This window comes from Phaseolus vulgaris, chromosome 5 (genome assembly GCF_000499845.2).
Source record: "Phaseolus vulgaris cultivar G19833 chromosome 5, P. vulgaris v2.0, whole genome shotgun sequence".
Lineage (NCBI taxonomy): Eukaryota > Viridiplantae > Streptophyta > Magnoliopsida > Fabales > Fabaceae > Phaseolus > Phaseolus vulgaris.
Window position 1 is genome coordinate 22221930 of NC_023755.2, and position 16995 is coordinate 22238924.

Genomic DNA, 16995 nt, shown 5'->3' on the forward strand with positions numbered 1-16995 from the left:
GGATTGACTTCGGCACCTCTCTCATAAGTAGGAAACCAAGGAATTTGCTCGCTTTGACTCCAAAGCCACATTTTTCTGGGTCAAGTTTCAATTGGTATTTGTTGATGATGGTGAAGAATTCTTGCAGGTCCTTCCCGTGGTCTTTCGGATCTCACGACTTAACTACCGTGTCATCGATGTAGGCAAGAACACTTTTGCCGATCATCGATTGCAGTATCTTTTTCATCAACCGTTGGTATGTTGCCCCTACATTTAGTTCGAAAGGCATAATTCAGTAGTAAGAATTGACATCTTCGATCATGAAGGTCGTCTTCTCCTTATCTCAATATGCATCCAAATTTGGTGTTATCCAGAATAAGCATCTATGAAACCCTGAAGACCGCACCCCGAGGCATTCTCAACCAATGTGTCAATGCTTGACAATGGATAAGAATTCTTAGGATATGTGTTTGTACATATCAGTGAAGCCTATGCACATTCTTCACTTTTCGTTGGATTTTCGGACCATGATTTCACTCTATATAACTATGTGTGGTAATGGAGCTCTTTGATGTGTCCTCTTAGGAGTTTTTATGTCTCCTCTCACACAGTTTTACATTTTGCTTCCGAGTGTCAATGTCTTTTTTGTACCATCGGTTTGGCTTTAGGATTCGGTGTCAACCGAAGGCTAAAAAATCGAGGTTAATTCCTGGCATGTCGTTGCCTACCCCGACAAAAGAGCGGATATTGTTCTGAGGGAACCCTATTAATTTGACTTCAACCAAGGTTTAAGAGTTGCTCCAATTTCCAACGTTTTCCTTGTTCCTACTCCCATTTCTTTAACATCTTTGACCAGCTCAGGTCAGTATTCATACGATTTTCTTAGATTAACCGATTTTGAAACTCGTTCTCCAGACCTCAGCTTGCTCCGTTCCGGGTTGGGGACTTGTGATTTGTTTTTTCTTCTAGTCGTATTTCTCCCCCAACACCCACTGCTAAAGTTAATATTGCCTAGTAGCTTCTCCGATTGTGCAAATTGTTTTCATAGCATCTCCGGGATGTTTTCAGGTTGACTTTCACGGTGACAACTTGTCCCTCAGTAGTAGGGAGTTTCATCTTCAAATGATGAGATGATACAAATGCTCGGAGATGATTGTACCAGAGGTGAGGAGTGAGATTCCTTTTCCCTGGAGAACCTGTCATCTTGATATGGTTAGGCAAGGGCATTGTTGCGACTTCTTTTCTCTCGGCTCTCTTGATTGTTTGTGCAACGCGAAAGGTATATAGTGCCGCTTGGTTTTGCTTTGGTGTCTTTCAAAATCTCGTCGGTTTGTCTGATATCTGTTGTGATCCTTGTATTTAAGGGTCTTGTGTGCTTCTCTACAGAATTGTTTTGCTTCATCACTTCTTTAGCTTCAATATGCGATCCGACTCGAGTTCTTATCTCTTCCAAAGATTCAACCTTTTGACGAATCAGAGATTCACTGAACGGGTTGGCCCTGAATCCTTTGACAAAAGCAGTTACGAACATTTTGAGAAGGTACTGAACAAGTCAATGGTTGTACCTTGTATTCTACTAAACCATTATAGCGCGGCTCCTGTGAAGTTCCTACGAACATCTTGCATCTTACCTATTTTGAGCCACCCAAGATCAACATCTTAGCCTGAAAAGCTTTAAGGTTACTAATCCTAAAAAGAGGCGATCTTTGGGACCATCTTATCTATTTGCACATTTTCCAATCAGATCCGCACTTCTTCCCTTCGGGATGCAGGGTTATTCAGGGTGCATCGAAGTTCGTCGTTGGCTTTCTACAATTCTTCATGAGTCCGCATTACATCTTCCATTAACTGACGAGACTTGTTAGCTTCTTCCCGTAATTGTTCTGGACTCTTTCATGGTAGTCAATATATGTTGCAAAGTGGGGTGAGAGTTGCAATCCGATATGGGTTGATTTAGTGGTCGTGGTAGTGGGTTGTTCATGTTCAATGGTGTGTAAATACTCTATGAGGGGATAGTGAAAGTTTCACCAGGGTGCGCCAATTATTCTGCCTCTTATTCTGGCTAGAGATCTAATCGAGTTATAATCCCTTCCAGACCAATAAAAATGCTTTCTAATTTACCGAACTCTATTTTTTACTCTCATTCAAACCTTATTTATTCACGTATTTTGTGTTGGACTATTTTTTAGGAATAACCATTAATGCACTTGAAATATCCCTTAACTTTTTAGGACAATATCTAAACATTCCAAGATTCTTGGAACCGATTCAAATTTTTAGAGATCGTGTAAAATGGATCATATTTAGATGGGTTGCTTTATTGTTCATTCATTATGACATCATACTTAACAAACAGATTGTCCTTGTACCGACAATAATCATTCGTTATTTCATTGATTTCCTCGATTTCATTGGTCAGATAGAGGAAATGTTTATTCGTTGATTTTTTTTTATGTTTATATACCTTTGAATTTTAAATTATAAGTACGCATTGTGTCACGACGCCACATTATTAAAATAGTATGTTTTAGATTTTATTTATATTTTGAAAGTTATCTTTTAAATGATTATTCAAGTTGAATATTAAATTTCAAAAGTATTTATAGCTAAACATATATTAAATAAATGTATCCACCAATTCAATAGTCATCTCCATTTCAAGATATTGTTATAGAGAATTAGGTTAAGAATATTATAAAATAGTCTCAATTTAAAAACTGTAGTCTTTTTAAACAATTTAAATAGTATCTCTACATATAATTAAGTGTAGTTAATGAATAATTATTTACACTAATAGTATCTCTACATATAATTTGCTCTGTGGGGAGACGTTGATCGACTGCTGCGACGTCCAAAGTTACTTATACGATCTTCAAATTGTTTGAGAAATACCAAATGAATGAGATCAGATGAATGGCTCTTTTTGTTTTGGGGTGAAAAAGGGGAATTATGATTTTTTGTAGAGGTGATTGAGAGACGGAGAATTTTAAAGACAAAATGGAAGGAAGGAGGTTATGAAAGTGTGAATAGCGCACTGACTTTTTCATAGGCGTATCTGTCAACCTCTTTCAGATTCAAACTGCTCCACAGTAACCATTCAACAATAATGACCAAATACACAAAATAAAGTAATAAAATGAAGGTATAATTACCTTATTCGTCCCTACATTTAGGGTCAATATTCAATTTTATACCGTGATTTAAAAAAAAAAAAATTTGGTTTCTCTGTTTAGGATTTGGGGGCATGAGATTGGTTTTGCAAAGATTAATAAATTGTGTTGGTTAGGATTTTTGCTTTGGCATAAACGTTTTTGGATGGTGGCTTCTTCACAGATACGAGGGTGTTGACAGATACAAGGGTCGTTTGTGGTGGAGTCTGGTGTTGTGGATTCGTTGGTGGGGGAGGAGTAAATAGCGTTTGTGATTCGTTTGTGGCTTCATTCGTAGCTTCATTTGTGGTGGGAATATATGCCTATAGGTTTGCATCTGTATCATCATGTAGTTGTTATCGAATGGAAGTGCAACAACACCGATCTAATTCTAGCCATGGTGGTGGGAGCAAGATGGCTTTTGTTGCTCCCATTTGCGATTTTGGGGAATTTTCGGTTTTGTGAACAACAACAACTGTCAATAATGGTGGGAGGTAATTTTGGGGTTGTCCAAAGTAAAAGGTGAGATGTATTGAATTATGGATTATGAAACAAAAATGCATTGGTATTGATTGTTTTGGTTATCGTTTTGGCTAATACAGAGTAGGAGTGACGTAAGCATGGGATGCAATTTCTTCAGATGGTGCATTGAAGACAATGGGCATGACAAAGATGAAACTATTGCTAGACAAAGAAACAAGATTTGTAGTTTGAAAAAACGTTTGAAGATGTCAAGAAAGTGGATTAAGATGTTATTAGTAGGGTTGTGTGTTATTGTTATAATAAACATTGTTATGTTGACTATTTTCTTAAAATTCCCATGAGTGACATATGAATGTATATTTTGGGATTATGATTGAATGAGTTAATGTAATATGTATTATATGTTGAGTTCATTATGTCTAGTATGTAATATGTATCCTGAAATCTGGAGCAATGCAAAAAGAATTTGAATGAACAAAATATTTGATGTTTTGTATAATACTCCAATATGAAATAAAGCAAGATGAAATTTTAAACCGAAATGAAATTTTAAATTCTATTTCAGTATCAAGTAATATGTTATATAATATAAAATTTAACCTTGAAGGAAATGAAATAAGCATAGGCATTTGGAATGAAGCAAACTTAATTATCATAGATTTGGAATGAATCAAACTTAATTATCATAGAACCTGATAACATTAATATACTCCAAAATACATGAACCACATGAACGTAAATGTCATTTCAAAATACATTAATAGGAGCCTAGAATAATTGTTTTTCAAAATACACAACTATAGAAATCAGTGGGTTCCAAAAGCATTCATGGCTTCCAAAAGCGGTCTCTCATGGACTGTAACTTAAGTCTCGTGTTGGGTCTTGAAAATTTTGCGCTTGATCTTATTGTCCTCGAGTTGGCTGAGATGGTTATGAAACTATTGGTTGAGTAGGGGGAGATGGTGGAACGAGTGCGGTTGGAGCTTCCTGACATGGAGCTTCCTGAGATGGCCCTGGTCCACTTGGAGCTTGCTGAGATGGGCCTGCTGCCTGACTTGGAGCTTGCTTAGATGGCCCTGGTGCATATGGCCTTGGGTGAGATGGCCTTGATGCACTTGGACCTTCTTCAGATGATTTTTCAATGCAGGACTTTTTGTTGTGGCCAAGCTTATGACATATCCCACATTTTTTCTTTAATCTACTTTGGCCTAACTGAATTTTTTTCTTCATTACCTCCCATGCTTCCAACCTTCTCTTCTTTTTTGATCTTCCAGACATCTTCTTTGTGGGAGGTGCCACAACATTTGGCATTTCAGTTTTGTCCCATACTTGTTCACCGTTCACTGGATAGATAATTGAGTTGTACACCTCTGCATATGTTTCCTTCTTGAACCAAAATGAAATGAAGTTGACTGGATCGACATTGAAAAATTTCATTCCAGAAAGTGCATGACAATAAGGTATTCCAGTCAACATCCATTTTCGACAGCTGCACTCATGTATGTCCAAGTTAACCACAAACTTTTCTCCAATGGTAGAGATATGTCTCACTTCAATTAGGTGATCTGCGAAAGAGTTGTGATGATGGAATTGGTTAGACATATCTAACAACTAACACAATAACTTTTTAAAATAGTGTATCAATGTTGTCATCTAACCTGGGTATCCAATATCGAGTTTGATTTTCTTCCTTTTGTAACCTGCTTAAAATCTTTGGACATATTGATTCTTCAAATGAGGCAATTTTCAATCTGTTATTTGCTCATCTCTACATTATATAAGATCTGATATCTTCTAGCATGGTAATGATAGGTTTTGCACGTGCAGCTACAAGCACACTATTAAAGCCTTCACAAATATTGTTGACAAGTGAGTCACATTTTGGAGTGAATGTGAACATTGATCTGGACCAGAACCTAGTATAAATGATTTCAGAACCTAGTCAATTGAAAATAAATGACTTCATAAACTGAAAATAAATTACTTGGTAAACTGAAAATAATTGAGTTCACAAGCTGAATTATTGCACAATGTATATGGTAGGTATAAGAAAATATGGTGTAAAAAATTTGCACCCTTTTACTGTTAAATTTTGCATGGCAGTTAAGAAATTGTACAGGAGAGTTAAGAAATTGAAAGGCATGTGTATCATTAATAATCAAAAGTCAACAGCTTAAGCAAACAGTCACCATAAATGTAATGCATAACTGACTAGTAGCAAGAATTATCAACATTTACCATGCACAATCCTGTAAAAAGCACTAAAGTCAATAACAATGATGGGGAAATTACTCATAATACCACAAGGTTCTCTGATAAAGGCACAGAAAGGACAAAACAACCAACAAAGTGTAAACAGAGCAGGAAAGAACAAAGAGGAAAACATAAACCCAAGGGCTTACTTGGGCCAGAAAGCGCATGGCAAACTTAAAGAGTGAAAGAAAACACAAGGGCCAAAGATTGATGAACATGAGCTACTGGGTTTTGTCAAAATTAAAGGTTCTAAAAAGTAGAATGTGAAATCATAATGTAACCCAAAAAAATGATTTTGCCACTTGTTGGTACAGTAGTACTATCTACTTCAATTCTATCACTATTTATGCACGCGATTCTAGATGTTCCCTATAGTGATTGGCAGTTGTATGTGTATGTGCAGAGGAAATTAAACAACAAAGAACAATTGTGCAGAGGAAATCAAACAACATGCATATGTGGTGTCAACGCTACTATAATCACAACAAAATTAAACTTTTAAAAGACTGTTATTTGGGAAGTGCAGAAGCACCAAAATTGGCATATAACAATAACTGAATTACTGCACAAACCTAGTTAGTTATTTAGGTGGAGGGCTGATGCAAACCACACCAACAAGAAGATGACCAAGGATGCGAAAGTACACAAAGAGAAGTCATCTCAAAGTAGAGACCTCACTAGAGGGAGAATTGGACAAAGACCAGAGCATCTAAAGTTCTTCCTACTGGTCTTCTTAATGATTAGAAAATGTAGTAAATAAGTTGGGCTCACTTGAGGGATCCAAATAACAAATATAGGCTAGAATAAGGTACCTTTAGCATAATATGGGGTGTGGGTAGCCTTTTAGCTTGTTCCTAGCCCTTTTGAAAGACATTTTGACCTAGTTTCTAGAAGGACAAACCTAAGATGCGGGATTGACTTAGTCAAACCCTAAGATTGCCCATTTTTCCATTTTCCCATCCTACCCCTTTAACTTGTTCTCCAAGGCTCCTTCACCTATAAATAGGAGGCCTACCTAGTGTATTTTACAAGTTCAATGAAATAAAGAAAGTTACTCTGCACATTTTGTGTGAGATGCTAGTGAGGCTTGTTCCTCTTAGTCATTAGTCTTATCTTATGAGAATTTGAGAGCTCTCAAGTGGCAGCTTCCAACACTTATCTTGGAGTCATTTCATCATCCAAGTGGCGTGCTCATCATCTCAAACTCCATATCTTATAAGCTTCATTTTCCTTCATCTTTTCCTTTATCTTTTCCTTCGATTTTCATTCCATTCAATTCGTAAATATGTTCTTCTTTTGGTTTCTTTTTGTCTATTCGGTCAACGCATTCCATGCTTAAATTCCGCACCTATAATTGTCATCATCTTCACTTTATAATTTCCTTTTCCTTTTGCCTTTGTGAAATGAACCTTCACATCTACTTAACCACTTAGTTAAGTTAATGTGCAATGGGGATTTTCCTTAGGTTTTCACCATTAATTGTCCAACAATCTCAATCATAAATCTAAAGTGTCACCTAAATGAACAATCATAAAATCAACTCACATCAAGGGGAGGGAATAAAAGGGTAATTGTACAGGATAGTGAATAAACAACATACTGATATCACTCTAACTAGGGTAATGGTATCCCTTGGAATTTTCAAATCTGACATCAATAAAAGAACAAGTATGAATGCTTGCCTGGGAGGTAGTGCAATCAGATGTTTGAAAGCCTAATCAATGACTTCCTTTATAGCCCTCATCTCTCTCTCCCATGCTTGGGGATATGTGCCGCTGAATGCCCTTCACATTAAAGTTTTTAATTTTTTTCGTACGAATTTATTTCTGAAGTTCGAGTACAGGTGTCGAACACACAACCGCTGCATTGCCCTAGGTATCACTTCTTGAATGGCAGACAACAAACCCTGTCAAAGTCATATATAAAATAGTTAAATTAAAAGCATACACAGACAAAATCAACAATTGACAACAAAGAATATACTTTTAGTTGGTCAGATATGAAAGTGATGCCTTCACATACATCTACACCCTCAACATCTTCAATTAAAAACTGCAAAAACCAGCTCCAAGAATCTTTGCATTCAACCTCAACCACAACATATGTTAGTGGTAGCATTTGATCATTTGGGTCCCTCCCAACAGTTGTCAATGGTTCACCACCATAAAAGCCTTTCAAGAAGCACCCATCCAAAGCAATTATCAGCCTACAAGATATAAAGCTATCCTTGCAGGCTTTTAAGCAAACATAAAATCTGTTAAAAACTTTGAACCCATTCATGTCTTCAACTTTTACTTTCATTGTGGACCCCGAATTTGCACGCATCAACTCATATGCATAGTTATAAATTCATTTATACTGCTCTTGCAATGAACCATGGACATTCTTCAACGCCATGGCCATTATTTGTTGAGCTTTTTACTTACTTATACTTGTGTTCCACTTTTTAACAACTTTATTCCTTACATCATTACTTCTCATTTTTGGATTCTGACTTAAAGAAGACTCCAACCTCCCACTCAACCATTTAATGTTCAACAAATCAACCTTAAACTTCCTAGCACAGGTATGTACATCATTTAGTTTTCTTAACTGCCAACAACTCGTTGAGGGTAAGAACCCACAATATGCATACCATTCACATTGTCCCTGTGCTCCAATACAACACACACAAACTCTCGTATTATCATTTTGGACTAATTTCAAGTTCTTCTTTGAATGGACAACATAAGTTCTAATGCCATCTTTAAATGCTTCCTTGTCTGTAAAATAGGTACCCAAATCCTAGGAAAAATTTGTCATGTTTTTTGGCATTTCAAAGGATGGAAATTTACCACCAGTACTGATATCCTCCTCACCATCTTCAAATTCGTCCCCGCTGTCTAACTCTTTTGATTCCCACTCTGTATCTGACAATCGTTTATCATGCACAAATGTTCCTTCACTTTCATCATCATCAACACCCAAATTCTACAAATCAACTTTACAATTTGGTTATAAACCTTCTATGGGATTATTGGCCTACCTTTTACTTCTATGCCTAACCTCACCCTCATCTGTAGTACCCTGACTCTCACCTTATCCTTATTTGTAGTACCCTCATGTGTAGTACCCTTACCCTCACCCTCACCCTCACCCTTATCTCTAGTACCCTCACTCTGAACTTCAATTTCACCTTCAATAAATTCAACTTCCCTTAACCAAGAAGAATATTATGACACATGCCCACCATCATCATCCCCACCATCATTATCACATTCCATGTCTTTGTGAATGGGCGCACCAATACCCTGACCACCATGACCTTCGTCTTCCTCCTCATCTTCCTCAACCTCATCACCATCATCCTCAACATGACCCTCAAGACCTTCGGGTTCCATACCAGCACGACCTTCCTCCTCCTCATCATCACCCTCAACCACACCTTCTATACCATGATGCTCACCAATGTCCACACCACCAACATCCTCAACATCAACTTCAACACCTTCGGGTTCCACACTAGCACATCCTTCCTCCTCCTCATCATCACCCTCAACCACACCTTCCATACCATGATCTTCATCAATGTCCACACCACCACCATCCTCAACATCACCTTCAACACCTTCGGGTTCCACAACATCACCTAAAACCAACATCACTTCTGCCTCTGAAACAACATGCACTAAAAATAAATGAACTTCACCATGTGTATTTGAATTTTTCAGCATTTCTATTGCACCACCATCATCAACCAGAAGTTGCAATCTATTTTCCAACTCTTCACAACCTCCACTTGAATACCACATATCCTGTACTGTTAAAAATCCCATCTCCTTTAGAATTCCAACTATTTCAAAGTAACTCCGTCTATTAGAGTCACATGACCATGTTGATGTATCACCACCAACACATCTCCCATCACAAAATGTCCCTCTATGGTGGACCACAAGCTCAAAATAACATTCTGCCATGATATGGACTTTATAAAAGGTATCCCTATAAAATATATTATACATATGACCACAATTAACAAACAAATTATAAAGTAATCCTTCATTTAATTATGTTAGAAACCAAATGTTGGACCACCAAAAAAAATAAAATCTTGCACATTGTGGACCATACATCTTTGATTGAAATTGATGCTCGTATAAATTTTGTTTATATCTCTCGGATATAAAATGATTAAGAATGCCTAAATATCAATCTCTCACATACTTATAAAAACAACTTAGAGTCTCGCTCAGATGATAATAGCAATTAACATTTCAAGTCTATCTCTAGCACTCAAATATGTTAAGTATTGTTATTTAGGTTAGAACTCTAAAAATACCTCTCAGTCAGATTTAAGATTCAAGATTTAGAGTGAGAAACAAAACAACAATACCAATAGTCAATCAAGAATAGAACATTATATCATATTTAAATATCACCTCAATACATAAGAGCTCGAACAAATTACTCTCAATCCCAAAGGGTAGAATTAGCCACGCATACTTCTAGCACCTTCCATTCTCCCAATTGGTTAACAAATCACTCAATGGTGTTTTCCTCTCAATAGGGCACACTAGGGTTGAGCCTCTAGCCCCATATTTAACCTAATTTACTGGGGTTAGGTGACTTCTTGCGTCGCAGTGATGGGTTGGTTCATAAAACATAAAATTAGCCCAATTAATCTGACGCATTCTCACTCAAGTGAGAAAGGCGTTATTTTCCAAAAACTTCACTAGAGTATTCTCGTTCAAGCGAGAATGAGTTATCGATTGAGCGAGATACTCCGCTGCTGAGTTGGACTTTTTTTCTTATTTTGCATTTTTGGGTGGGGCCTTCCAGCTTTCTCCTTTTAGCTTATATCATTCTTCTTTAGTCCAAATCTCCATTCTTTCCTAGAAACCTCATATTAAAACAAAATATGGGAATAAAATTTTCTTATTCAAATAAACATCATAAAAATGTAACAAGGTATAAATTCATAAATTAGGGATTATTTTATATGTATTTTAGTAATTAATACTTATAAGTGCCTATATTTTAATATAAAATATTACTGAAATTAGGCACTTATCACTCTTCCCAACTTAGAATCTTGCTTGTCTTAAAAAAAGTAAATGGATATATTTGAATTTAAATATCAAAACAGCTTAATTTACTAAACAACAGATTAAATTAGAAATTTAAGATACTTCCAAATTCAAATATAGAAAAATATAGACACAATCAACGTCCAGGATCAAATCAAAACAAATAAATAGCAATTCATTAAGGAATTTATTCTCATATGCTCATAGGTAAGTGTTTCTCTCTATTTTCACTTAATCATGACAAATCAAAATTATTTTTCATTTCATCTTCAAATCACAAACATATTAGAAACATAAATTTTGAGGTCTTTTCCAGGGTTGTAATGAGGTTAGACTTCCAAAAAGTACTAATTTTTCAGATAACAAAATGCACATCTTAAAGAAGAAGAACATACCTACAATCCAATTATAGCACATATGTATTATCTAATCACCATTTTCTTTTGACTTCCCACTTTTCCTCATTTTTATTTTTCCTTTTCTCTTTCTTTTTCTCATTAATAGGAATAAATTATTCATATTTTCAACTTTTTTAGCTTTCAATAATTATAACCAACCATTCCCTTTTCTATACATATTGCATCTATGTTCTCCTTCCTTAAACATGCCGAAGGTAGGAAAGTATATCATTGAAGGTTTAGGGTGCAATAACAACAAAAATTCTTGGCCCAAAGGGGATATAAAAGAAAATGGAATTCTAATAAGATAAAGGTTGGCTATTTGGCCATGGGTTCCTAATTTACACAAAACAAATGCCTTAATCATTTTCATACTCTTTTATGATGTAACAAAAAATAAAAATTAAGCAACCACAATTGTCAATTCATTAGTAAAACTCTCAAAACTGTTTAAGGTTCACACACTCACTTGGTTTAATTAGTCTTGTTCCTTTTTGTTTTTTCATTCTTTGACCTAATCAATCATCCTATTAAATTTTCACGTATCACAATTTCAACTACATTCGAATAGGGATTCAATCAAATTTTTTTTTCTAACCTGGGTCTAATTCATCTCACTATTTAATATTTAAACACAATTTTTTTTTCTCCCCAGATTAATATTCCAATTATTTTTTTTATTTGTTAAAAATAAACTAGAAATTAAACTAAAATTAAAAATAACAATAATTCAAGAAAACAATAACAGGAAAATATTCCAACCTGATACAATTAGATAACTAAACCAACCAATGCTAACAAAACAAATAAGAAAAATTGAAAAGAAATAACCATATTAGTCGTCCCTTAAGCTCTGTGTTAAATTCATCATCTACACCAACCGTAGATGGTCTTGCTTCATTAGCTGAATTTGTGCCCCCTCATCCTGAATAATAAAACCTGTCTCCAGGCTAAGCAACATAAGCAGCAAATTGATCTGGAGGCATGTAGGGGTTATGTTGCCCTTAAGGGAAATTTTCATATATGTCTTGTTGAAGCCTCATTATCCCTCTATAATTGGCACTCTCCTGCATTTGTATATGGTCCCAAGTAGCTCTTTGCTCCAGCTACATTTACTGCAACTGTTCCATTAACCTGTCTTCCCTAAATGGTACAAATGATTTTGGTTGGTGAACAGGTGACTAATATATAGGAACTTCACCAACTTGTGGTGCCTATTCTTCTGCAGCAATACAGTTGTTAACAATAAATTTTAAATCAATTGAAGGTCTAATCTTCATAGATGGATTGACCTCCACACCATATTCTGCACATAGAGCAGTAATAAGAGCAGGGAACCCTAAAGTACCCTTTGGCTTTTGATTTTTTGGGCCAATTTCAAATCTAGCAAATTTATAAATTTCATGACAAATAATTTTGGTCACATCAACAGAATAATCATCTTTTAAAAGGCGAATCAGAAGGTGACACCTGGGAATATTCAAGTCAGATACGTGGCCAGTGTGAAGACCATCCAAACTTGAGATAACGTCTTCACATGTTTCCTTAATATCCTCCATGGTCTACCAGTTGCAGTTGTTTGATTAGTGTGGTTGGCTAGACAAATTTGCCTAGCCACTATGTCATCATTAAAGCCACCAAATTGATCCTTCAACCGATGATTTGTGCAATCCTCATTTCTTCTTAACTACAAAGGGTCACCCAAGAATGCACTAATGAAATCCTTGTCAAAAGGTACCCATCGCCCTCGTACTCTTGATGCCAACTTTTGAGCTTCATTTCTCATGCCCAAGCATTTGCATAAAATTCATGGACCACATCAAGATCATATATTTGTAGAGGCTCAGCTAGCCTCATCCAATTTCTTCATTGCAAGCCCCCTAAGAGTGGGTCATATTGCTCAGGCAACAATTGTACTCTTCTCTCTGGAATAAAAGCCCAATTCTTTATTTCTTCATACCTTTTCTACTTTTCTTTTCTTCCAAACCTGCTTCATGTAGGAGGCTCTGGTGACTCCATCCTTACTCTTTTTCCTTTGGCCGTTTGAGTTGTAGTACACTTAGTCCGACCCATAGCTGCAAATTTTAAACGAGACACAACATATTTCTCAAATATCATCCTCAATCCAAATCCCAATTCAAAGTTTAACTAATCTCGTGTAATTTTCATAGAAACATGTATACAAAACCCTTTTCATGCATTGTCAATTAATCATCCATATGCAAACCACAAACCCCAATTAATTTTCACTAGGCATTTTAACAAACACCTTCCGTGCATGCTTCAATTTGGGTGCAAAAGGGTAAGATTTCTAAAACTAACCATCCAAAATGCAATAATCAACAATCAATCATACCAACAAAATCTATAAAGCAAAGAGGTTAACTTCATTTATCATAATCCTTTCAAAACTCAAAACACAAAAACCCCCAAACTTTAAACCCCAAAAAAATAAATCCATGACTAAACAAGGAAATTAGAGAAAAATATAAAGATAAAAGACTTACTTGGCACACAGTAATCAAAGATTTCAAGATTGAAAGAAGAACAATGAAATATTAGAGTACAAATAAGCTATCACAAAGCAAAAATGAAAGCTTCTCTCCAAGGTTTTTAAAGTGAATAGTACCACCGAACCCTAAATCCGCGTTTTTAAAAACGTTGCCAGGTCTTCTCGCTTGAGTGAGAGCACACAAAATTTTGTGCCATTCTCGCTTGAGCGAGGAAATTCTCGCTTGAGCGATATGGCTCCAAAGGTACCAGCATTTTTCGTACCTTCTTGCTTGAGCGAGAATGCCATAATGAGCTTGCCCAATTCTTCTTGTTTACGGGACAACAATTAATATAAAACATCTAAACCTATTTTAACAAAAATAAACAATCAATTTACTGCTTTGCCTCCCAACAAGTGCTTTATTTAATGTCATATAGCTTGAGAAAAGTTTTCATCAAGGGGGGTAATTGTTCTGTTTGGCCAGTACTCTAGTTATCACTTTTGTTTTTCTTGACTACAGCGATTCAACTTCGATTGTTCCATCCATCTTTAACTTCTTGACAACCCACAATTTCTTAATCTTCTTCATTTCTTTCCCTCTACCTGCGTTGAGCATGATAGGTTGTCCTGGCCGATATTCATCTTCTTCCACTACCTTCCCTTGATTGTTTTAGTCTCGTTTTGTCTCTAACTTTTCATGATGTGTAGCTTCCTTCTTTGGATTTGAGCCATCCATCTGCTTTTCAGTTATAGGGATGACCTCTTCTTGTCTCCCATTCTTATCTGCAATACATTCAGTCACATCATTAAAAAGATTAAATCTTACCTCGTCCTCTTGAGACTGTACTCTAAGTTCTCCTTTATCCATATCCACTATGACTCTAGCGTTTTCATAAAAGGTCTGCCGAGAATCAAAGGACCCCCTCGTTTTCCTTCATGTCCAAGATCACAAAATCTACCGAAAATAGGAACTTGTCTACCTTCATAAGAACATCTTCTACCACACCATAGGGATGTTTCACAGTTTTGTCAGCCAATTGTAATTGCATCATTGTGGGTTTAACCTCCAAGTCACTTATCTGTCTTAACATGGTTAATGACATTAAATTTATACTTGACCCTAAATCCAATAAGGCATTACCCACAAATAAATCACCAATTGACACAGAAATAGTAAAACTCCCTGGATCCTTGAATTTCTTTGGCAAGTCTTTAGGCTTAAATATTGCTTCCAATTCCAACTATATATTTCTGCCTTCAAAACAACATATATTCCTTCTAATTCCTTCGAAGAATGTTTTTTTCTCCGACCATCCTACAAAATAATTTTTTGAAAGCAATTTATTAGAAAAAAATTCTTTCTTTTCTTTCTTTTACAGGCATAAGAGAATGGGATAATTCTTTTGAAATTCTACTATCTACAACTTCATGTTTTTCTCCTTCTTTTCTATATTCTCCTTTTTCTTCCTCGATCATCGCCATCTTACCATCTCACTCTCTTATTTTTTTTTTATCACTCTCAATAGTGATTTTATTACAATGCTCCTTAGGGTTGGTTGTGTTGTTGGCTGAGAATTGGCGAATTTGTCCCTCTGTGCAATTTGTTTGGCCATCTGTCCCATTTGGATATCCATACTCCTAATCATGGCAATGCTATTTTCCTGCGCACTCACAATCTTTGTTAGAGCGTCTTCAACTTTACTCATTCTCTCAGGTATGGACGGATAATTAAATTGATGTTGTTGTTGGAAAGGTCCTTGCTTGTTGGATGTACTATAATCTTGCTTCCACCCAAAATTTTGATTTTGATTATTTTTCCAATCTTGAGAATAATTGTTGGAAAACCACCTTGCCTTCCTTGATTGCCCATATAATTTACCTCAGCTTCAGGTGAGTTGATCCGATACAAACAATGACCATTAAGATGATCGCTTCCACAAAAATCACACCTGATTGGTATATTCTAACTTTTAGATGAGTGAACCACATGCAACTTTTCGGGTAGTTTGGCCATCTGTGCAGTCAGTTGCTCAATCTGCTGTGTCAGAATCTTATTTTAAGCCAGCAATGCATTTGCAGTGTTCAATTGCAATAATCCTCTCTTTTGATGACCATTGTCATGCTGAGCTTGATAATCAGTTGTGGACAAAGCATCAATAATTCTCCTTGCTTGTTCTTCGTCAACAACCATCATTGTGCCACCAACTTCGGCATCTAGGAGCATCTTCGTATCATCCCTAAGGCCATTAAGGAATGTGCTCAGTTGAGCAATCTCTTAAAACCCATGATTTGGCCATTTCCTCAGCATCATCTTGAATCTCTCCCATGTCTCACAGAAAGATTCATGTACTCCTTGTTTGAACATAGAGATTTCAGACTTAGCTTCAATGTAACGAGAAATTGGAAAAAATCTCTGTAGAAAATTTTCCTCTACATCCTTCCATTTGGTTAGGCTCTGATTAGGATGGGATTTAAGTCACTCCTTCATTTTTCTTGCCAAAGAAAATGGAAACAAACGCATATACACACTCTCAAGATCACTTGACTAAAAATCCATAGTTCCCACCAATTCATAAAACGTAGCCAAGTGTGTATGGGGATCCTCATGATCCATCGTTGTCAATGATTGGTACTAATGAGGGTGTGGAACGCAGGCTTCATCTCCAAGGTCATGTTAGTAGCAGGTATTGCAATGCTAGAAAAGTGTGTAGGCCCTTGGTTATGACGTAATCTCCAAGAGTCTTCTTAGGAGGTGGTGTTTTCTCCTCCACCATGTTGTTATCCTCCTAAAAAATATGAATGGAAAAAGAAGAATTTGTTGAAGAGTTCTCTCTATTGATCAAGAGCTTTGAAGAATCCAAATCCAAGGTGTTTGATGGAAGACTGGAGTTGTTGTTGTGTCTTTATGTGGGGTTTAGGGTAGAATCATTTGTAATCGACTCCTTGTTTGAATCCATAACTAATTTGATTTGAAAACCTTTTCAAAATAGAATGTTTCTCAACTAAGGGAAAAACAACTTGTTGTTTTTTCGAATCAACCAGTTGTTTTGTTCTTAGGAGGTTTTAAAAAAGTTGAAAATTGTTTGACTTGATTGACTTAACTGTCAAACTAAATCAATCGGTTGTTTCGTGTTTTCAACCGATTGTTTCCTTGAAAATCCTAACAGAATTTT

The 16995-nt window shown here is 36.1% G+C and overlaps 1 long non-coding RNA gene and 1 pseudogene across 1 annotated transcript; both read left to right on the plus strand.

Moving 5' to 3' along the window:
- Nucleotides 1–852: 852 nt before the first annotated feature.
- LOC137834455 (uncharacterized) lies at nucleotides 853–2101 on the plus strand. The gene is made up of 2 exons (XR_011084885.1): nucleotides 853–1258; nucleotides 1344–2101. It is a non-coding gene; the product is annotated as an uncharacterized lncRNA (long non-coding RNA).
- A 14000-nt stretch (nucleotides 2102–16101) lies between these two features.
- Nucleotides 16102–16207, plus strand: LOC137836261 (small nucleolar RNA R71; annotated as a pseudogene).
- Nucleotides 16208–16995: the final 788 nt, after the last annotated feature.